Below are 24,343 nucleotides of genomic sequence, written 5' to 3' on the forward strand. Positions count from 1 at the left end.
GCAAACTTAGTACTTCCATCTCTAGCTTTAGTGCAGTTTATTGAAGAAAGTCCCTCATCTTTTATTCAACTAAGACATGATCAGATTTTAAAACTAGAAGAAGAAAGGGAAAAAGCCAAGATTATACATGCAAAACATCATCAAATTATCAAGTCATCATTTGATACAACTTCAACTAGTTCAAAGAAATTACCAGTTGCTGATCTAGTTTTGAAATGGGACAAAGCCCATGAGGATAAAGGAAACACACTAAGTTCCAGAAAATGTGGCTCGGACCATATCAAATCAATGAGAAGATAGGCCCTTCTACTTTCATATTGCAAGATCTATCAGGAATGAGAGATTTTCTTCCTGTTAACGAGCTTATCTTGAAAAAATTCTTCAGTTGAGGAGGTAACCCCTTCTCCCTTTGTAAATATTCAAATTTCAACAAAATTTCTGTACAGAGCTTATAATTTTTAGGATTTCGGAGAATAAAGTTGTAAGAAGCTTTCCATTGGTCTTTGCTATGTTGAAAAAGTTTCTCAAAAGAAATAGTTCTGATATTTTCTTTTAAAGATGGAAGCCTTAAATGAAAGGAAACTTTCTAGGAAATTAGGTAGATTTAGATTCTGAAACCCCATTTTATTTTTGTGAAATCTTCTCAAGATTTAGAACTACTGTAAATCATTTTAATGTTTTAAAGGAGCCTAAAAATGGTTATCAATAAAAAATAGATACTGATTCAATCTTAGCATCTTCAACTCTCATCCTGTCATCCATCTTCTCTTAAGGAGAAAACTGTTCATCCCATTCATCAAAGTTTATAATTACTCAGAGTGTAATTCTAAAATATGTATGATATAAAAAGATAAGAGGTCTTATTACAAGCCTGCTTACCATGATCATTAGGGGAATAGTTTAACTGACATTACCAATACTGCATATCAAAACATGGCAATGGCTTATAATTATAAGACAAGGGGTCTCATCACGAGCTAGCTTGTTTAGTTAAATTACAACTAGTGAATGGCATTGTCAAACAGCTGGCCACCAAACCAGGACAATGGCTTTTTATCTTACAAAATAAGAAAAAGGAAAAAGTAATACAAAATATGGAGACATATTTATGAATTCATTCTTTTTTATTATACTCTGAAATGGATGGGATAATGAACAATCAAATGGTTAAAAGGTATCCCTGTCGAGACTATAGACGTTTGCTGGCAGCAGAGGCTCTACCTATGACAGAGGAGTCACTATAAAGCTAAGTTGGAAATTTTTTTTATTTTATCATTAACAACCAATTAAGGCTAATTTAAAACATAGAATGTATTTAATTTTAGCACGAGAAGAAAATAACAGAAAGAGTAATCATTATTTTCAGAATTTGTGATTGCCTAGTTATATTAGAAATTTTCGCTAGTCAAGATTTCCAGATTCAAAAAGTTTAAATATTTGAACATTTCTCAGAGATAACTGTTTCTCCCAGTGAATCGCCAATTGTTGTGCTGTACAACAACCCCCCATTTCATAATTTTTTTCATGAAAAATCATAATATGAAATGGGTCCCTTTTAAACTTAGATGTGTGAATAAATTGGTATTAACTCATCATTTGAAAATCCTCATCAAAAGGTCCAAGGGAAATAATATATATAATAAACCTTTTGAAGAATAATACAATAGGTCTTTTAAATAATTGGGAAGCTCTTTATTATTACGATAAAGCGATCACAAGATCACATATCGTAATAATAAGAAAAACATATATAAAAGACCCATTAATTACTCCGATCCGAAAAAGCAAATCGCTATCGGATATTGGGGAAAGGCAAAACACATTGCATATATAAAACACCTCTCCCATTCCCCTGATGCGATAAAGGGCATTGCCATCGGAAATCGGCATCAATAACCCTGCATATGAATTGTCACACCTTCAAATCTTCCGATGTGATAATGCGTATCGCCATCGGCGATCGACGATTTCGCAATGGTGTAAGTAATATGACTCGAGCTCATTCCCGATTTCCATACATTAAATCAAGGCACGTGTTTCGAAACATATTGGAAAAGCTTGCATGCATGGTATCACCTTTTGGTGATCAAAGGGATATTTTGGACTATTATTAAAACCTTCCCGTTCACGTCACCAATCATCAATTGCGTTTATCCGCCAAAAATCTAAGCCATGCTTGAATGAATCATTCACCATATAAATGTTATGATGGGTATTTAAAACTTCCCTTACCATGATTGACAAGTGAAGCGGCCAATTAATGAAGCAGTTATGCCGAGATTTTCCACTTAGATTCTATCTGCGACAGTTTCACTATAATCTTTGATTATTTGCTAATTGATATAACTCTTTCATATTGGCTCATTCTACCTATTTCCTTGTATCACGTTGGTTTCATTCATTGTGCAGAATTCTGCGGAAATAACAAGTTTTAAGCAAATAGGAAAGAAATCCAAGAGATCCGCGGCAGCAGCGGCCCTCAAGTAATAGTGCAACCGACCAATGATCCAGGACCAAGTAAAAAAGGCCTAATCTTAGACACTACATGTCTTGGCCTTGGAAATACAAGCTAGCAAAGCATCTATAATTTAATTGAAGCAGAGGAGCCCGAGGAAGTGTTGGAAGAAGCTACTGCGGACCCAACTAATAAATCAGAAGCCACCCTGAAAGATTTAGCCGACTCATATTTTCACAGGATAGCAGCTCAGGAGAAAATTCTTCCATACACTGATGTAGTCAGATGGGTGGTTGAAGAAATTCTAGTTTCAAACAAAACGTTTTGTACAGTTGACGGAAGAATTTTTGGTTCATTTCAGCTTGATGAATTAAGGAAGATGTATCATTTGCCCGAACCGGAAAATAAATACAACAAAGCCTTTCTGGAGAAATTCGCAGCGGAGAACGAGACAGAATCGGCCCCGATTAAGCAATGGAGACAGAATCCCGCAAAGCACAAACATGAATCATCGGGTAAGTACTCCGTGGATTCCTTGTCACCTCCTTACTGTTATGCTGGGGCAATGATGTGTAGGATATGGGGAATGCATGATTAAGCAAAGTTTACTATCGAAATGGTTCCTTTAATGGAAGCGGGTGTTAACAGTTATGTGATGGATTGGGCTAATATATTGTCTGATAAATTAGCTTCTGCAATTCTTGATTTTAGATCAAATTCACGTAAAACAACCAGGACCATTCCCCCTTTCTATTACAGTGCTTATGTTATGGATATGCTTTGCTTTAATTCCGAATACCCGATACTTGGGTGGAGATGGATGCCACAAGACCCTAAGCCAATCCACATTTATCATCAAATGTTATGGAATGCACACTATAAAGACCACTTGTACCAAATCTGTAATGGTTTCATGTTGCCAATCTATTATGCCATTTTTGATAAGCCTGCCCCAAAAATTTTCGAGGAAGCAGAGATTGAATTGACTGCTGTAGGGAATTGGTTTGGGGAAGACAAGTTCACATATATAAGAGTTTTTGGTAGTCTGGCAAGACTTCATGTCCTTCCTTTGTATATACCTGATAAGCTATTAGCCGAGAGTTGGCCCCAAATAACTACAGCGGGAACATTCAAAACTCTTAGGACTTCTAAAAAACAGTCATGGCCTATATTTCCTTTGAGATGCAGTGTTTATACTCTGCATGATTACAAGCATGCGGAAAAGGAGGCAGGGAAAATAAATATGCTCAATCTTCCAACCATTCCTAACAGGCAATTCGATCCAATGAAAGTTGCCTATAATGTGCTTGAACAAGCCAAAATTACAAAGTTTGACCATGAAAAGGATGAATTTGACGACCTGTTTTCTTCAGCTGAATCATTGTTTTAGGTGAAAACATTGGCCAAAATGAAATATAAAGATGAAGGACTGGTAGAATTCAATAGGCTCAGAGAACAGAGGTTGCAAACTCTGCCTCTGGACTTATTAGCTACTACACCAACAACCAAGTCAAGTGAGCCTGAACAGAAAATTAGTGACAAATCTCCTGCTACAGAGAAAATTCCCGAAAAGGGAAAAGAGCCAGAACAAGAAACAGAGCAGGAGAAAGAGAAGAAGCAAGATAGTGAATATATTGATCTAGAGACTCAAATTGATCCCAAACTCCTCAAAGAGTGGCAACAATTTGACTCTATTATAAGCAATCCCGAGACCTCACAAGGATTCGACACACCTCAAGTAACAGTTAGTCAAGAGACAACAACAACTACGGTTCCAATTGAAGAAACCAGCAGCCTACCCGTCAGCAAAGATGCAAAAATAATTCCTAAAGATCCATCCGATCATATTGTTTTGCAGATATAAGACATACCACCATTAGATGTCTTTTACAGTCCTAAACACAGGGCTGTGGTGAAAAGACAAAGAAAAGTGAGGAGACTTGATCAATCTTCCCCTTTTCCAGAACAAATAGAGATGGCTAATGTGGTGTGGAAGGAGGAATTTAACCCTTCCGATGACCTTAAAAAACTTTCACAGTATGCCAGAGCTTATTCGGCAGCCACCATGGATAAAGCCTTGGAAGTAAGCAATCTACTTAAGGAAAGAGACCAAATCATTGTTTCATTGCAGTCACAGGTGTCCAAAGCACAAAGAAAAACAAAACAGTTAGAATAGCAGCTATCAACACAACAACAGATAAACAATCAATTAAATGAGCAATTGCTCAAAGAGAAGCAGAGGATAGACTTAAGCGCAGTACAGAAACAAAAGGAATTGTCTGAAGCATTGGCCAGATTGAAGACGATGAATGAACAAATGAATAAGACGAAAGATGAGAAAATCGCACAACTATCACAAGAAGTAGAAAAGTTCAAGAGTCTTCCTCAACCAACAGAGTTCAGAACCGAAGCTCTCCAAATTAATAAAGCATTGATTACACAGCTAAAACTGCTATGTCATAACATTTCTCTGGTTGAGCCCCTTTGTGAAATTACTGCATCAATAGTTGATAAAACAGTCGATGCCAGGCAGGATTTAGAACAGGCCGATGAGACTTTAACCAACTTTCTTGCTTGGCAAGACACAAGTGAAGGACAAGCCACAAATCTGCCCAAAAGTTTAGAGTCACACAAAGACATCTTTTTCCTAGAATGGCAGTCACAACTGATGAAAGCAGAGAGAGAAACCTCAAGATGCCGAGTATCTACCAGTAATTCAATTGAGTTAATCAATGACACTTTTTATCTGTCTAACATGATTTCACAATGCACTCCAGGTAAATTGACGTCAGCCAAAGCCTTGGAACAAACATGCAATCAAGAATTGGAAAAGAATGGAAGATTAATTGCTGGCATCCAAAGTTTAACTTGGGATACCTTTTGGTTTTTCTTAATTAAACCATACAGTCAAAGGGCCGCACTCAAATGTTTAACCGATGCAATCAGTTGTATGATTCCTGAAATCCATGTGCCACATACTCAGCCCAACTGCATTCTCGTCTAAGTCGCCCTCCAGAATTGCAACCGATGCTTTCTATATGCCAACTCAAGCAAAAGGGAGATCATCCGAAACAATGAATCATGCTGCCGACTGCAAACAAGCCGCTTTTGAGGAGATAATCATAATGTAGTTGTACCAATTAATAGCATTTTTATTTGTAATTAGTTAGCCTAATTAGTATTTATAGGCCCTTTCATGCATTTAGAAAGGGTCCTTAGTTTTTGTGTAAACTCATATCAGTAAGTCACACTATTGTGCTTCTGATCTATTTTTATGAAGACTGGGCCAGTATTCTGAATTTTAACGAAGAAAGATTTGATGACATGTGCACTATTGCTTTATTGTGGAAGTGTTTCTAAGTTAGAAGAAGGAATTTGAATGCAATTGATATCGGGAGTGATTCAAATAACATATGGTACTATTATCTATGCTCTTGCGTCATTCTTACATGTGAATCAGCATTTATTTAATCTTGCTATCATTGGATATATGTATGTGTTTTAACAGCAATCCTTGTACTTTTCACTATTGAAAGTCTAAGGACTGTTATTCTTTCAATCATATTTATGTCTATGAGATATATATGAAGAATAATGTAATAATGTTTTCATGATTACTTTGTTCAGCTACTTGAACAAAGTAATTATCATATAAATAAATATCTTTGTTTACAAATAGAGTCATCTATATGCCTATTTGTGTATAAAGATCACCAAAAGTTACACTATTAGCAGAATTTCTCGGGATAGGATAGTCGTTTATAATTTTACTTTTAGATTAGATCATTATCCATTATCATTAGATATTAGAGAATCAATCATTTATCCATCCTATTTACCAATTATTGGGAAACTGGTCCCATTATTTCCAGTCGGAGCCACCACACCAAACGGAAAAGGAGTTTCCTTTAAGGTCCGGACCGGGTGGTTTTCCCCGATGTTGTTGCAGTGATTTTCGAGGCATCAACAATATGTTAGTTAACTTCGCGTAACAGATACTTTATCTCAAATTTACTTAATCAACACAATCATATATGTTTGTGAATCATATAAACAACATAAATTTAATTTATACCCAATACATTCAATGCAGAAAACAATAAATGAATACACAGGAATGGTATAAAACTTCTCTTTATTAATACTTCAATGGTTACAGACTCAACCTTCCCTATGCACTCAGCTGCAGGGGTCCGCGCACTCAGCTGCGGACTACTAGGCCTCTGCGCACTCAGCTGCAAAGCGTTCTCCTACTCTACGACCCAAAGAATCGACTCTACACTTCAGACAAGGCTCAATTCTCCATCATTCCTCCATTGACTTCTCCTTGATTATCTCACCTACTTAGAGCCTTGCTCTATTTATATAATCCCATGGTCCGCGGATCATAGGTAGATCTCTAAAGGCGACATTACATTAAAAAATTGAGGGCAGACAACCCTATGAATCATTTACAACTTCACGCTCCGCGCCCACAAAATGCGGAGTCTTTACATCGAATTTACACTTTTAACCAAGAACCCACAAGCAATAGGCCCCCAACACAAACATTGTGACTCACCCTCGAGTCACTCTGTCGGTGTGGAGATCTTAACGCGGAGACCTCCCAACTATGCCTAGACTACTGTAAGATCGGCAATGCACTTGGCAGCTGCCTGCTGTACCTCTTGGATGCATTGTTCAAAGGCTGCTGTAGCTAAACTGCTGCCTTGCACCTATTCCTGCGTTCCATGCATCTGTGCGAGCTTGGCTTCAATCGAGGCTATAATGATGAATGCCTCATTGATCCATGGCTGTACGTGCGCCTTCATGACAACTTCCTTATGTTGTGCAATGTCTACCTGCTCCTTAAGTGCTTTTTCCTACTGCATCTATGCGAGCCTCTGTGTAAGGGCCACCATCTGCACAGTCCCTTTTAATTCATTTTACTATTGCTGGAGCTCGCGCACCTCTGTTTCTAAGTGCTGCATGTTCAGTTCCTCCTGCAAAGTTGATCCAGGTGGATGTTGGTGGCCACCCACCTATCCCATTTGGACCCCCACAACTGTCTCTTTCAGTTTTTCAGTTTCCTTAATTATAGCGCAGTTTACTATTTTTAGCGGTTTTTCGGGTCCTAAACTTCCGGAGCTGTTTTGAGGCCCTAAACGACGTTTTTTTGGGAAATCTAGTCCTCGGAGAGATCTTTCCAACGGGCTATCATGCACGTCAAACAGAGATTGTATGCCAAAGTTACGACCCCGGGAAGTTGATGTACCAATTTACCCAAACGGGGCCCATAGTTTGGCGTTTCATCTTCTAGGGTTAGGTTTTGGAATGTTAAGGGTTTTCCATTGTTTCTCAATAATAAATAGGCCTTCGAGCCTCATTGTAAAGAGGGTTCGAAACAGTTCAGAGGCATGTAGCCGACACATCTCTTCTCAGAGATAAGCTACCATTGCCCTAGCTCGGTTATTTCTATTTGTAAGCATATTTCAGTATTCTCCATTAATGAAATGAAGTATTATTTCCGCTGCATCTTTGTTTTTATGGTTATCGCATCTCTGTATTTATGGTTATCTGTGTAATCTATTACGTTCCTGCTTAAATCCGGATTAGTGGTATCAGAGGGTCTGCTTTTTCTCTATTTTTCTTTGCATGTCCCCAACGAGGTCGGGATATAAGGAGCTAGGGCTTGAATTGGTCGAACCTTTGCAAGACTACCCTCGCAAATCTCGATGATCTCCCATGGCGGATGAGAAGAAAGACGAGGGGGCAGGAGATCCTATCAGAATCTTGCTCGAAGAAGCCCTCGAGCGGCAAAGGAACGCGATGATGGATAGCTTTGCACAGATCCTTCAGCGGCTACCTAGAGGCTATGCATCGGCTTCCAACAGCTACTCTGGAAACGCCACACCGTTTAAGGTACAAGTTAATTTTGAAATCCCCATCTTCGAGGGTAAAATAGACGCAGATGCCGTAGATAAATGGTTAAATCTGCTAGATGGGTATTTTTCTGTTCATGAATTTTCAAGTCGGGAAAAGATTGTTTTCGCTCTTCTCAAAGCAACCCCCCACGTCAAGGATTGGTGGGAAACATACTGCGAGCAGAAGGATGAAAGTACAGGCTCACTGTTTTCAGCCGCCCCCACTTGGAATGACTTCCGGGATGCCATCAAGGAGTAGCAATACCCTGTCAAAAGCTATGAGGACAAATACATCAAATGGACCACACTGCGGCAGGGACAAGACCAAGATGTACCAGAGTTCACAAATATTTTTCATACCCTTTGCACACAGTTGGGTATCAAAGATTCTGAGCTGCATCTGGTACTCAAATACCGCGGCTGCCTACACAGATACATCCAGGAAGAGATGGAGTTCTTGAACGTCTCCTCACTCGGCACAGCATACCGATACGCTGTTAAAATCGAGCAAAAGTTCAAACAGAAGAAGCGAGACTTTGGATCTGCAAATCCGAAGCCCAAAGGACAAAGCCAAGGCAGGGTGACCCAAGACAACCCCTCTAAGCTGCAAGAAAAGAACAACACCACGAAGCCGAAGAAGGACACAAGAAAGTGGTGTGAGTTCCACAAGAGTCCCACTCATAACACAAGTGAGTGTCGGACCAAGCAGTCACTGGTGGCCGAGTTGAAGGCTTCCGAATCAGATGCATGTTTTGACTCTGAGCCGGAACTCGACAAGGGGGATGGTAAAGGGAAGCAAATCATTGATGCGGATCCTAGTGCCACTGTTTCCACCGACAAGATCCAGAAGAATGAGCCCGAAGAGCCAGAGGAGGGGGAACGTCTTTTCCACTCATAGATGTGGGTGAAGGGTTCGCCGCTGCAATTCATTGTCGATAGTGGCAGCCAAAAGAACCTCATTTCAGCAGAGGTCGTGAAGCGGTTGGGCCTACCAACTACGCCACACCCACAACCGTATAGTATCGGGTGGCTTCACGAAGGACGAGATCTCAAAGTTCACCAGCAGTGCCACCTTCCCTACAGCATCAAGCCCTTCACAGATGAGGTATTGTGTGATGTTACACCTCTGGATGTTTGTGATGTACTATTTGGCCAGCCATACTTGTGGAGGCGACATGCTGTGTATGAGTCAAGGCCTCACGCTGTCATTATTTCTTTGGATAATTCATTATACAGGATACCAGAGGTAGCTCCACCTACCACCACCTCTTTCATCACTGCTAAGAAAGGCAGCAAGCTCATCTCACAGACTAGGAAATTTATTTTCTGTCTGGTTCGCTCCCAAAGTAAGGGGAAGATCGTTGCTACATCCATGACCCCCGCAAAGGGTTCCTCCACGCAGCAGCAGCAACATAGGGATACAGTCATGACAGAACACAGGAACAACTTCTCCTTACCCAGAGGGGTACCACACAAGTTTCAGGTGGGCGAAAAAGTTTGGTTACATCTGCAGAGATAATTCCTTACCAGAACCCATCAGAAACTCAGACCGCTTCGACATGGTCCTTACACCAGTAACAAGGCTGTGGGCAACAATGCTTTGAAGCACAACATTCCTCCATTCCTTCGCTTGCACCGATTTTTCAATGTGGACCATCGCCGACCATGCTTCCCACCATTTCTGGACACATCAGAGATTGCAGAACAACTCACTGGAGACCCAGCTCAGCAGAAGCTTCCTCATCTCAAGGAGGAACTCAACACAATGGGGACCATTGCTTCCTAAGGGGGAGGAATGATCCAGGTGGATGTTGGTGGCCACCCACCTATCCCATTTGGACCCCCACAACTGTCTCTTTCAGTTTTTCAGTTTCCTTAATTATAGCGCAGTTTACTATTTTTAGCAGTTTTTCGGGTCCTAAACTTCCGGAGCCATTTTGAGGCCCTAAACGACATTTTTTTGGGAAATCTACTTCCGTGATTTTTTAGATAAAAAATCATCTTTTCCATCGTAGTCCTCGAAGAGATCTTTCCAACGGGCTATCATGCGCATCAAACGGAGATCGTATGCCAAAGTTACGACCCCGGGAAGTTGATGTACCAATTTACCCAAACGGGGCCCATAGTTTGGCGTTTCATCTTCTAGGGTTAGGTTTTGGAATGTTAAGGGTTTTCCATTGTTTCTCAATAATAAATAGGCATTCGAGCCTCATTGTAAAGAGGGTTCGAAACAGTTCAGAGGCATGTAGCCGACACATCTCTTCTCAGAGATAAGCTACCATCGCCCTAGCTGGGTTATTTCTATTTGTAAGCATATTTCAGTATTCTCCAATAATGAAATGAAGTATTATTTCTGCTGCATCTCTGTTTTTATGGTTATCGCATCTCTGTATTTATGGTTATCTCTATAATCTATTTTGTTCCTGCTTAAATCCGGATCAAAAGTGGTGAGGACCTCGAATGACTCTGTTATCACCAAAACAAGGGTTTACATTTTTCTTAATCATGGTCTTAGATAAGTGTCAAGTCACCCTATGTTTTAATGGGTAGGTAATAGGTTAGGAGTCTCAAAGGTTTCAATTTTTATGTCCAAATAAAGTCCAACAACCTTATCCCATGTTTCATGAGTCTTATATTCTTTTTAGAAACTCATAACTTAAACCATTTTTGAAAATTTTCGGAATTAGCCCTAAAACCATGTTTTCGTAGCGTAGACAGTGTAAATTGTCTGTTTTGCACTACGAAAACATTGCTCTTTTCGTAGCGCTTTTCCTTGTGTGCTACAAAAGTGGGAATTTGTAGAATAGTGTTGTCAAACATCAATCCGTTGGCATTCTGTTAAAATTTTCATCATTAGGTGTCAGCTAGGAGTCAGTCCTTAAGCATGCTGCCATCCAAACTCATCATTTCGAATTTAGGGTTCATTATGTTAGATATTTTCAAATTCAAAAGGGCTGGCTAGTCTCATCGTTTTAGTTTGCATGCAAACCCTCAAACATAATTGTTTTCGAACAGTAAGCTTTGGTAATCTTCCACCAAGGTTTTCCTCATCCATAATTCAGGCGAGGCTGACCACCATTGGCAAGCGAGGCTAATCAATAGTATTTCAAGTGAGGCTGGTTTTTGTTACAGGAATTCAGAAGGGAAGATAACAGAGGAAAAGAAACGTCACAGGTCTAGTCATTGTTTGAGAACAGAGCTTGAAAGCACTGAGGTCTTGATCAGAGACAAAGCAGTTGTCGAAGCCTTCAAGAAATCAAGATGCTGGAAGTTCTGTAAGAAATTGTAGGGAGGACATACTCAGGTGACAAAGGAGTTCGCACTACATTTCACTGGCTTCAGCACAAAGGTCAGAATGCTGAACTTGCAAATTTCCCCAGAGGTCATATCGCTGGTGACAAAAATTCCTAGGGGGCAAGAGACATGGTTCAAAAACTTTAGATTCGACATGGAATCATGTAAGGTGTTCCTAAAGCCAGAGTCTTTAGAAACTGACTTAACCAAGGCAGTACCTGAAGACTACAACAATGACAACTATACCAACTTGCTCTTCAACATTCAACGTTATTTCACCTGTGAAGGCAAATATCAGAAGGTTTATTCATACCATTTTAAATTCCTGTTACATTTTACTGGTATGATTTCTCTAGATTTTCCTTACTTCTTATTTCGAAGTGTAGCTAAGATGGCTGATAAAGTACAGTTGAAATCCCAAGGATGTGAAACTTCCCTATTTCATCATGGTCTAATTAAATTGATAGTTCTACATGAGCTCAAAAGGGTCAACAAAGATTGGTCTTCGTTTTTGTTTGTATGTGACTTTGGAGCAGAAAAACAAGGTGAAGACACTAGCCCTAGGGTTAAAGGAACTCCATCAGCAGAAACCAGCAAGTCTGTAATGTCCAGGGAAAAAAGGTATGTTAAGTTAAAGCCTAGGAAGCAGGTGAAAAAGCAAGCAAGCAAAACCCCAACAGTCATTCTTAAAACTCCTAAATCTACCAAGGAAAATATATCTGAGGTTAAAGGAAAGAAATAAAAGAGATTGACTAGAAGCCAAATTGCAAAGGAGAAAGGAAAAATAATGATCTCGGGAGAAGGTTCAAGCTTGAAGGGTGATTTAAATGATATCTTAAAGGCCATTGACATTACAGAATCCCCTTTGGTGTAGGCAGATGTGACAAAATTTGATCAAAGGAAGTTGAAGAAAGTGAAACCCTCCAAGAAACTAGAATTTGAGGATGATGTTACAACATTTGTTTTTAAACCTAGAAAGCCCTTAACCAGGCAATCCAAGAAGATGCAGGAGTCCAATGTTGAATTGGAGAGAACAGAAGAAGCCTTTGCTGTTCAAGAGGAGTTGATAGACTTACCATCTCTAAGACCTGAAGGAGACAAAAACACAGTTCCTGCCACTCAAACAGAAAAAGCCAGTTATGAGGTTATGGAAGAAAGGTTAAAGGCTACCAACAATGAAATTGCTAGACTAAGAGTGAGAGCAGGAGAGCATGCTACTGAAAGGACAAATTTCAAAAGGATGAAAGCTCTCTGGGAAGCTGAAAAGGTGTCCAAACCAGAAATAGTAAGCAGTGAAACTCAATACTTCACCTGGACTGTTCCTGCAATCAAAGAAGCCAGATTTGTAAGGAAGATTAATGCTCAGCTGAGAGCTACAAATAGGGGATTGAAGAGGCAAATTGAAGATCTAGAAATACAACTAACCAAATCTGGAAAAGGGTCTACAACAATAATGAAACAGGGTGTTGAAAAGAGGCAGTGAAGGAGATATATTAAAACAGTTTTGGCACACAAAAAGAATTTTGGCATATAAAGGAAGAACAACTGTGAAGAAGAACATCTATAAGGGTAAGTGATTTTGATTTTTGGTTGATCATAACAGTCTTCTTGGAATTTTGAAAAAACTCCCAAACTACAGATTTTTGAAGGCCGTGTTGAAAAAAGAACATACACAACAGTTTTGTAGCGCGCTACGAAACTACTGAAGATGATCATTTAGCACTTATGGATGCTTTCCGGAGGTAAGGTTGGATTAGTTCCAAATTTTGAGGTTGCTGGTAGACATGGGATCATGTATGAAGTCTCAGTTGGCAGCGGTGTAGATAAAAAAGCTTCAAGGAGTATTTCATAAGTAATATGAAGGCTGTGCTACAAAAACAGAGTATTTTCGTAGCACAGTCATGTTTCATCCTCTACACCATATGCTCGAGTTTCCTTTTTGCACAGGTGGAAAATGATGTTTCAATGGATTATTAATGCATGCCACCTATACACCAGCAAAACTATTTGAAGATAAGCATAAAGGGTTAAGGACCTTAAAAGGAGGAACTCTGTTTCCTAGATTTCAGGACAGTTAGGTCATGACTCAGCAAGTTTTGCAACAACATTGTGGACATCATCAAGCTCGAAGACATGGGTTGGAAGTTGATTAAAGAATGTATTGAAGACCCAGATAAGGTTGTTGAAAGCATGTTTTAGGAGTTTCACTCCTATTTGTATTAGAACTCTTAAAGACAGCTAGCTGTCAAATTGTAATTAAGTAGTTTGTTTTGTGAATGATAGGTGTCTATGTTAGGAATTCGAATTCCTCTAAAGGTGGATCATAGTATCCAAGGATTTGAAACTCTATATAAAGCTTGAGAATTGAATTCCTGAAGGTTGGTAATTTCATTAGCAAAAGAAAGTTGTGTTATTGTAAGAAAAAATGGTTTTCATACTTAATACAGAGATCAGTTTGACTATTCAAGATTCACAAGGAATTTATGGTATTTGATGTTCTTATGGCCTTCTTCAATTACTTATTTGGAGTGGTATGAGCTTGTGATACTTAGAATTCATTGGGAAATGCTCTAAATTCCTTCACATGCTTACTGTTTTACTTATAAACCTAAACTCTAAGTACCTTGACTTCCATGTTTTGATTATCATGTTGTTTTGATGAAGACTATCTTGACTCCATAGCCCAAGGGATGTTTGCTAATAGTTGATTCAACCAGTTATACACTTTTGTCCATTTTTATTCCTAGAGTTAGCCATCTAATCATTAATAAAAAATCTTAAACCTATTGAGAGAGCCCTCTCAGGTTGAGGAGGCTAAGCCTCAACCAAAAGATTGGTTTGAAAGAGTTACTCAGAGTCTACTTGATCAGAAGTCTATCAGGGTCAGATTTTGTGATAACAGACTCTTCAAACAATTTGGTGCAGTCCTTCACTGCACTGTTGATCTCCGCTATTACTGCTGTAATGGCACTGGCACGTTGTTACTTCACCTCAGGTAGAGTTTAAGGCTGTGCCTTCAATTGTAGCTCAGAAATCTGAAGGTTCAGCTCCAACTAAACCTTAGCCATTTCTTCTTTCTCCTTGCGCACTCCTGCTGCTAGCCTTTGGATTCGCACCTTCGCTGGTTCCTCTACTGGGATGGCCAACTCAGGGACCATTTGACAGGCTTCCTCAACCACCTGAACTAGCCGTCTGTTCTGTGTCATGACCTTGTTGCACTACAAGTTCAATTGTTCAATATTAATTTGTTGCTCGCTCATCACATGGAGCGTGCGGCCCTCCCTGGCCCGCAGTTCTATAGTCACTCCATCCTGTAGCACATAGAGCGTCTCCTAAGGGAGCACAACCATGTTTATCCCAAATCCCTTCAGTGCACTGACCATAGGCATGTTGGCCTCATTTTCTGTAACCAGTGCTCCCTCTGGCAACACTATAGTGTTGGTAGTGTGGGCGCGCAACATTTCCTTAGCCACGGCCGTGCCTACTGTGAGGTTGGTCAATAGAGTACCAACCTGAGGAGTGCACACCTACAACTCCTGTATCTGTGTCTAGAGGGCCCCCAAACCCATATGGTTTTCCTCCACGAACTACTGGAGGGCCCTTGCGGTGACGTCCCCCACCGTCTCCCCTATGTCATGGAGATCCCCCTTAGTGAGGGTGATCAGGTCAAAAGAAGTCTTGGAGGCTTTTGACTTCTTTCACAGCCCCACCTCTCTCAGGCATTGCTGCTTCAGCTATGTGGACGATGTCTGTGGGTCTGCGCCACCTTCCTTTGTTTCGGGCTCCTGTTCAGGCGAGGGTGACTTCTAGCCCTTGCGCTTCTTCTCTGCTACCTGTTTCTATTCTGCTATTGCCTTCACAACGTCCCGTGCTGCATGCGCCTTTACTGCTGTTGCTTCATTCCTTCTCTTCTCTGCCAACTACGGCATCCGCAGTTTTGCCTCCTCCTTCTTCCTTTGTGCAACAGACTTTTTTGCTTCCACCGCAAAGCTAGCTGGAGTGCGCCACTTCAGCAGCCACGACTCAAGCATGACGAATATGACATTTTCTGTGGCCAGGTAAGGTAGCTCATTCCATTTCTTCGTGGGGTCCTTGCACGCTCTGATATATACATGATGGAAGCTCGCCTTGAACTCTGCGAAGCTCTACAGACTGTTATAGATAGTGGGCGATAACCACGACTTGCGATTAATCCCCATTCTGATGTTCATCCATGAACACCTAGAATATCTTGTTGTCTTTGATCCTCTGCGCGTCTTTAGTTGCCACCAACACTATGAACAATAGAAGCCATGCATAGTGGAAAGTCTTCCCTTATTCTTGTGCTTCACGAAAATTTTCCAGGAATTCTCGGCACAAGTAATTTTCCCAGTTAAACTGGACCCCCTCTGTGCACTGTGCGACAAGTGCAACCACTGGCATGGGCATCTCATCCGCGCGACACTTCCGCATGACTTTCCCAGCCAATATCTGCATTGTGACTTTGACCGCAACGTTATTGATACTGGAGATTGCGTACCCTCTCTTTTTCTTCTACAGCTTGAACCTTTTCTTCATGGCCTCTCCAATAGCCATTTCATCACTTTTACCCTTGGATATGTTCGCTGGATCCTCCCCTTTGCAAGGGAGCCGGGTAATTTTGTGAATTAGGTGGTCCGTGAAGGGGATGGGCTCCTCTAGCCACAAACACCCATCATGCATAAGGAAAAGCAGTTGCCTGAAGACAAAGATAGTCACTGGGGCACGATGGTAATGCGACACCCAGAGCAGGTTTAACAACCCTGCTTTCTCTACTCTACGCAACCACTTGTGTGGCTTCAACTCTATGGCTCCCGCCGCTATGTTTTTCTTTGGTTGCATTAGTTGCGCGGTTTCCAAGTGTGGGAATTTCTCGTGGTTTGCGAGATCCCAATCTTCAAACTTTAGAACTGGCACCCATCCTAAGTGCACTCCTTCAAAAATGATATCATCGGGGAGCAGCGGAGTTTGCAGAGAGCTTTTTCTGTCATCTAGGTCCTTAGGCACCCCTGTTTTGCCCTTCTGCGGAGGAACATACATGGGCAACCTGGTCAGAAGGTCCGCACTGTGGGTTTCCTCCTCCATTTCTTCATCCTCCCCCTCTTCTACCAGGATTTCCTCAAGGTCTTTCTCCTCCTCATCGACTTCCAAATTGATCGCCTTCCCCTTTTATTCCATGGTAAGTTTAGTTCTCAGTGGGTTTCTAGGGGACACACGCACCGGTACCATAGGCTGCTTATCTTTCTTGGGTCTCAGCACGCGTAATGATTTAGGTATTTTTGTGACTATCCCGATGATTTTTGGGGCATCTCTTATCATCATGGCCTGTGCAACCTCTTCAGCGGTCATCTCTCCGATATCCATGGCTTCTTCAGACGCTGCCATATTGTTGTTCCACAAATCTCTCAACGGCTTAGGTAAGTGCTCAAACAATGCCTTCGACTTCAAAAGATCGAACAAATCGAGGTTCATGAATCTCAAATGGCCAAGTTTTGTTTGCTGGGCAGTCCTTTGTAATTTATATTTGAATTCAAATTCGATCGTTCCCCCCAAATCCGGTCCATTAATGCTCCCTTGGCGGTAGATTTTCCCAAATCTAGCCCATAAAGTTCACCTTAAATGCCTGCCGCCCACTCCATTTGGTCTCAAACCAAGCATCACATCGTGAATAGTGACTATAACGGTCACTTTCCAGCCAACCCACGTGGCAGCGCAGCTACCCTTGCACTGTCGCGGACCCTGTGACACCTCACTACTATGCGCAGTCCTGACATCGTGCAGCGCTCAGGCAGAGTAGTTTATAGTCCCGCGCCTCCTTTTAGCTGCCTGGAGCGCTAAGACTAAGCTTCCTGTGGCTAGTCAGCTGGCTGGGCCACATGTGTATAGCTTCAAACGACTGCCATTTACTTTCCCTCGGAAGAGTTCGCTATTTAACTTCTCCAACTGTACCACACCACCATCTGTGATTTCCTTAATAAAATATGGTCCCATCCCATGCAACAAACTGAAAAACTCTCGGGGTGGTCCCCAAATCTGTTAATGTAATCAAGCTCATCCTGCTTTATCACTACAGTCTTTCTATCAATAAAGTCTTTCTCTATTCCTTCCTCAAGCTTCTTGATTTCCGCTTCCACCACGACGCTTTTCTCCCTCAACCAAACTCTTTCATTCATGAGTTCTTGGAGCCTAAGATCACCCTATCGGATCTCCTCATCGAGTCCCAACTATTCGTCTTTGAGCTCTTCCAACGATGTGAGCCTTCGTTCCAGGGCTCCATGGTGGGTTATCCCTGCGAGCGCCACTATACTAGACATGATAGACTCCATAGGTATTATGGCCTCTACTCTATCAACCAGCCAAAAAGGTGTCTGTTCAGGTACACACAGGTCCCAATCACTTCGTTTTGTGTTGCATACCGTGTTCAGCGCATTGCACTCCTTGTCAATTGCTTCTATGTGGATAAACTTTTGCGCGATTATTCTTCCCACATACTGTTTGTCCAACCTTAAGAGCCAAATGCACATCTGCCCCTCCAACACATGCTTATTGACCATACCTCTCAGTGCGGAGTTCATGTGCATCCGTGTAGGTTGTTTTCCATATGTCGGCATCCACCTAGCTAGTTGTGTGTGTGGATTATCCTACCCATTGTATTTATCTGTCAATCGCACTCTTGGCTTCCCAAACTATGTACACATCATTCTCCTGCATTCGCGCCAGTCCTCAAAGCTCTCTTTGTGTGTACCCCACCACTTTGTGGGTGTAGCGCGCAATACCCAATTCAAGGCCTGGAAGCGTTGCTTTTCCGTCACCTTCCTTTCAAATTTGTCTAAGAAGGTATCAACCTCACTTAAGCCATCATAAGTAGGCAGATCCCTCATTTCCGTCAATACACAGTGCAACAATCTTGTCATCATATTACAGTTTAGCGTGGTTACCTTGTGTAACCGGTTCTGCCATCGCTCTGTTTCCTCATCCGAATCCGAAGTACAGGAGCTCTCATGTTCCCATGCAAGCCGTCCATTCGTAGTGGGATTCACCCAGTCTTGGTTTCACGTTGTTATCCTATAGATGCAGCCCAAATCATCATCACTTTCATCGTCGCGCACTGGCTATGTATAGCGGGATCCTTCAGTAGGGTTCAGAGGTATAACTATGCATAGTGACTTCTTTTCAAAAATCATCTTGCACTTCTTCAAATTAATCACCCTGTTCATGTCAGTGGCCCAATCAATTCCTAAGAGCATGGGATAGGGATCGCTGTCATCAACAATCTCTATTACTTCAAAGTCTGCTAGTGCGCTTACTCCCTCAATATCCACAGTGATTCCCTACAATCGCCCCATGGGTATTATTTTATGTTGGTTCACCATTCACAGCTGAATAGGATACCATTGTAGCATAGGCCTCCCCATGTGCTCCCATGTCTCCTTCGGTAGAACATTTGCATCTGATCCTAAATCCTGAATTACTTGGTCCATATCATATTCTCCAATCTGCATGGTTAACCTCATTTCTCTTCCCGTCCTTGTCTTATGCTTTCCAATCTTCTAGACTACACGTAGTTCTCCTAGTGCAGTCCCAACGCATCTGTTAATGAGTTCCTGTAATCCTTTTATAGATTTACTGTCACGCAGTAACTTCATACACATTTCTAGGAATGTCGTAAGTATAGATGGGTCCATTTTCGGCTTCGATCTATCTTTGTTTCCCGAAGTGGAGGCATCATCAAAGCTCTTCTTAGCTTCCATGAAGGTTTCCTTAGTGCACTCCAAATCAAACTCCGCTTCTTTCGCTGGAGCTTTGTGAACCCAAGAACTATCTTCAGGTTGTTTTCCTTTATCATCTCCCATTGTGATTCCACTTCGGAGCACAATGTTCACATTCGGATCTTCCTCGCGTGGCTCAGACCTCATCATCTACAGGTTCTGAGTCGGGGGAGGTGGTATCACTCCCTTGTTGCATATCTTAGCTATCAGTGTAGGACAATATTCCATCTCATGATAAAAAAATGTATAATACAGACATGATGGATGCATTGGTTTCGTACAATCGCGGGCATAATGTCCTCGCCCTCCACAATTGTAGCATATCAGTTGTCTGCGACCTCTTCTAGGTCCTCCTCCACCTCGGCCTCGTCTGCGCCCCTAAAATCCTGTTCCCGCCACTCCTGCATTCTGGTCTAGGGGTCGCGTTTAAGCCTGAACTCTATAGGTGGGAGTTCTATCCATCATTAACTCATAGCTTCTACAAGTGCGCTCATCGTGTCCCACTGACTTACAAAAGTTACTGAACAAGTACTGCGAATTTTGTGTATACTTCTGTAACAAATGGCAGTTGTTCGTAGCGTGTTTCCCTCATATTTGAAAAATCGTGCACCACAAAGCAAGCATTGTGCTAGGTCCTGCTTGTGCTTTCGTCCTTAACGACATCGGTCCTCCTCTCGCAAGGTAAATTGCGAACATTGGGCGATGGTCCTTATCATGACCCTGACCCTTGCATTTTATGCACCACACCTCTTCGCACACTTCCGGTTAGGCTGTCCTATCCTGTTTCAGACTCTACATCTGAAGGCATAAGTTTTTCAACTGCGCGTGGATCTGCTGAACTCCCAAGTTAGGTTCTTGCATCGAGGTCTCATTCAGCCTCATCGTGATCTCTAAGGCCTCTGCCTGAGTTGTTAACTTCTGCTATGATAGCGCGCTCCTTAAATGTGTCATTACTGATGCTACATACCATTCGCGATGTTTTCCATTCGTCAGATTCATATTAGCTTCATGAATCGTGCACTTCAGGCTCTGATCCAGCTCCCAAGGAGTCTTGCCTGTTAGCATTGTGATATCTTTCAATCCAATGATCGCCTGTGCCTTTGACTTCGGCCTGCTAAATTCTCTGTTTAGCGCTGCTTGGATATATGCGATTCCCACATTTGGATTATCATTAGAGTGCTTAATATACCAGGTCAACGAGCAGTCCTTCAGGGCACTAACCAATGTCAATTTCTTTATATTGTCATCTGTAACTCCCTGCGCTTCCCATACGGCTCTTGCCACGAACCAAAACTAGTCTAGATCTTCATTCCCCACTCCCTTGAACACAGACAACTTTATCGTGCTTGCCATATTGACTCACGGTGGTGGCGGAGGTGGTACAGGTGAAGATGGAGGTGAAGGCAGTGAAGTTAGTGGTGGTGTGGGTGGGGGTGGTATTTGCAGAATTCTTTGCCTTATCAGATGGATCACACTTCGCGGCGAGACCTTCGTGAGTTCTTCCTCGTCCCCTCGCAGAGGTGAAATCAAAGGGATATTCTCTAGTCCCTTACTTCCTTTGTTTCTGTAGGTTTTTCCGCTTCTCGTAGCTCCGAACATCAAGGTAATTACATAACCCTCTTTTCACACAATAAAATTTTAATCCAAGTATTCAGAGACTTTACATAGAGGAAGCATCGCTCTACCTCGCTGTAGCTAACTGAAGTGTCTGCCGTGAACTCAGTAATGAATCCTCCTATAATCCGATTGAGCCAGTGATCAACAATGCTCGATCTGATCCTCCGATGCTTCCAATCTGCGCACCAACTCTGGGGTCCACACAATAGGATTGTCGAGCTTCCACCTTCCTTGGCTACCTGCTAGCTTCGCGATCCACTCGTACAACTAGGGAAAGATGCAAAAAAGATCTCGTGGATTTCTGTGTATAGGTAGTAATCTAGCCACTCTTCTTTTGTCAGTCGCAGATTCCTATTCTCCTACGCTGTGAACTCATGAATCCTCCTGTCCAACCAACCTTCAATTTCCTTCTTAGTTGGATTCCAATGATACGACATTAGACATCTCTATGCAGATTCCAGTCCCGGCAACAGAACCATTTGTTGGCTTGATGAGGCCTGACCCAAGTTCAGAGTTAATTAGCCAAACAAATCCCTACACTACTAGCCCTTTCAGCATCAACCCGTGGTGCATGGACTGAAGTCTCACTCGAAGAAATATGGGGGGATGCTGGAACCAAGTTTCCACACCCTTGAGATGTCTGAGGGGTCGATTTAGTCCAACTGTGAATACCTTCGCGTAGGTCACTTCGCGCACTATCCTAACCTACGATACCTTCACGATCTATTATAACCACCTTTGCACAGCCCTCACCAGGACCTGAGAGGCTTTCACGCTGCTATGGCAGTGATCTACACTATTTCCCCAAATTACACTGTGTATCTTACTTATCTTCTTACAGATGTTAGTTAACTTCGCGTAATAGATACATTATCTCACATTTACTTAATCAACACAATCATATATGTTTGAGAATCATATAAACAACAGAGATGTAATTTATACCCAATACATTCAATGCAGAAAACAGTAAATGAATACACAGGAATGGTATAAAACTTCTCTTTGTTAATTCTTCAATGGTTACAGACTCAACCTGCCATGTGCACTCAGCTGTAGGGGTCCACGCATTCAGCTGCAGACTACTAGGCCTCTGTGCACTTAGCTGTAGGGGTCCGTGCACTCAGCTGCAAACTACTAGGCCTCTGCGTACTCAGCTGTAGAGCCTTCTCCTACTCTACGACCCAAAGACTCAACTCTACACTTCAAACAAGACCCAATTCTTCATCATTCCTCCATTGACTTCTCCTTGATTATCTCAACTACTTAGAGCCTCGCTCTACTTATACAATCCCATGGTCCACAGACCATGGGTAGATCTCTAAAGCCAACATTACATTATGAAATTTAGGGCGGACAACCCCATGACTCATTTATAACTTCGCGCTCCGCGCCCACAAAATGTGGAGTCGTTACATTAGATTTACACTTTTAAACAAGAACCTGGGATTTTAGCCCCAAAACTTCCCTTGGGGGATCCCGCGCCCAACACACCTGCCACATCACCAAAAGAAATTAGTTTTCAAACTTGATTTTGCATGAAAAGACAAAAAGACAAAAAAAAATTTATTTCAGTCCCTTTACTAGCACATTAGTGATGTTTGATGCTTCTTACTTCCATGTTTAGATAGTAGCATTTGGTTCATGATAATTTAGCATTATTGCAACGCGTAGTTTCTTGGCATTTAATTAGGAAATGGTGTGATTTAGCTTTGAATTTCTATCTCTTTACTTGTACTTTCTTTCTTGCAATAGATTAAGGTTCCATTTCAAACATTTAAGTTTTTGCAATTAGTTTAGGATTTGACTTCAGTACATGCACTCCATTACATCATGACAGCAAAGGAAGGAAACATTTTATGCCGCACATACAGTGCCAACACCTCTTAAGTTTGTACGAACCCTAGGTTGATAATTAAAGTTGTTAGCCTTGGGAGTTGCAGCATTCTTGTTGCAATACCAAGGTTCATCAGTTTTTGGCATCGCTGCTGGCGCAGTGTCAAAGTATGCATTGTTTTATTCCCTAGTTGATTCATTTCTTTTTTATTTTTGCAAAAACATAAACATAATTGCATTAGGCATATTTCATTTCAAAAATAGAAAAGTGCATTGCATTAGTGTTTTCATTCAATCATAACAACAACAAAAAAAATCTCCAACACCAACCCACCCCACCAATTGATCACGTGGTGCAGTAAGAGCCACATCACCATTCACTTTTTCAGGTAGCAGAAGAAGATGACAAATAATGTAAAAGAAATGGATGGAGATGATGACAATGAGGAAGATCCTCTTGGATTTCCCATTCAAGATACTGATGATAGTGTGCACATGAAGAACATCCCTCCCTCTTTTCTTCCAAAATTTCATGGTCTAAGGTTAGAGGATCCAGAAACCTTTCTCTTTGAATTTGAGATTGTTTGTACATCTTATGGTTACTTGTTAAAAACTAAAAAACTAAGATTGCTTCTGGCAACTTTGAAGGATAGAGCTCTTAAATGGTTCATGAGTTTAGGGACTAATTCAATAATATCATGGAATGATATGCAAAAGATATTTATAGAAAAATCTAAAGATCATGGTTTTAAAGAAGAAATCTTTAGAATGAATCAAAGAGAAGATGAGAGCCTTGAGGATCTAATAGAGAGGTTCATGTACAATTATAAGAGGGGAAAACTACATCATTTAGGATCCGACACACTGAAAACCCTCTTACTTAGAACAATTAGGGATGAGTTGATTGATCTCCTTAATCTCATGAGTAGAGGTGATGTATATCAATTATCATTTGAGGAAATTTGTGAAACATGCAAACACATATCAAGAGGAAAAGCAAGAGTAGGTAAATCAACATCAAGATCGGTAAGTCAAGCTAAACTTGGAAAGTTGTTTGATGATTTTAAAACAGAAATTCTTAGAAATCTAACAAAACAAGTAGAAATGTTAAGAATGCAAGATGAAGGAAATGAAAATGTTGATATTTGTGTTGTAGAATCACAAGATGTTAAACATTGTCCATCATTACCAAGGTTGAAGGAAGTTCACCAAGAGAACAATGGAGAAAGTCAATTGTCAATGCAACAATGTTATGTAGCTCCAAGAGGACCATGGAAACCTATTCAGCCTGATATGATGCAAGAGCCTAATTCATAATTTCAAGGTTATGCATATCCACCTCAAAGTAATTGGAACACACCCTTTCCTTGGAAAAATTGGCCATATCAACCCCAAAACCAATCTTGGCAACAAGGTTGGTAAGGAACTTATGGGAGCCATCCATAATATCC

Source organism: Pinus tabuliformis, chromosome 3_1 (genome assembly GCF_031772625.1).
Source record: "Pinus tabuliformis cultivar Carrire ecotype Pingquan chromosome 3_1, CPIR1, whole genome shotgun sequence".
Classification (NCBI taxonomy): Eukaryota; Viridiplantae; Streptophyta; class Pinopsida; order Pinales; family Pinaceae; genus Pinus; species Pinus tabuliformis.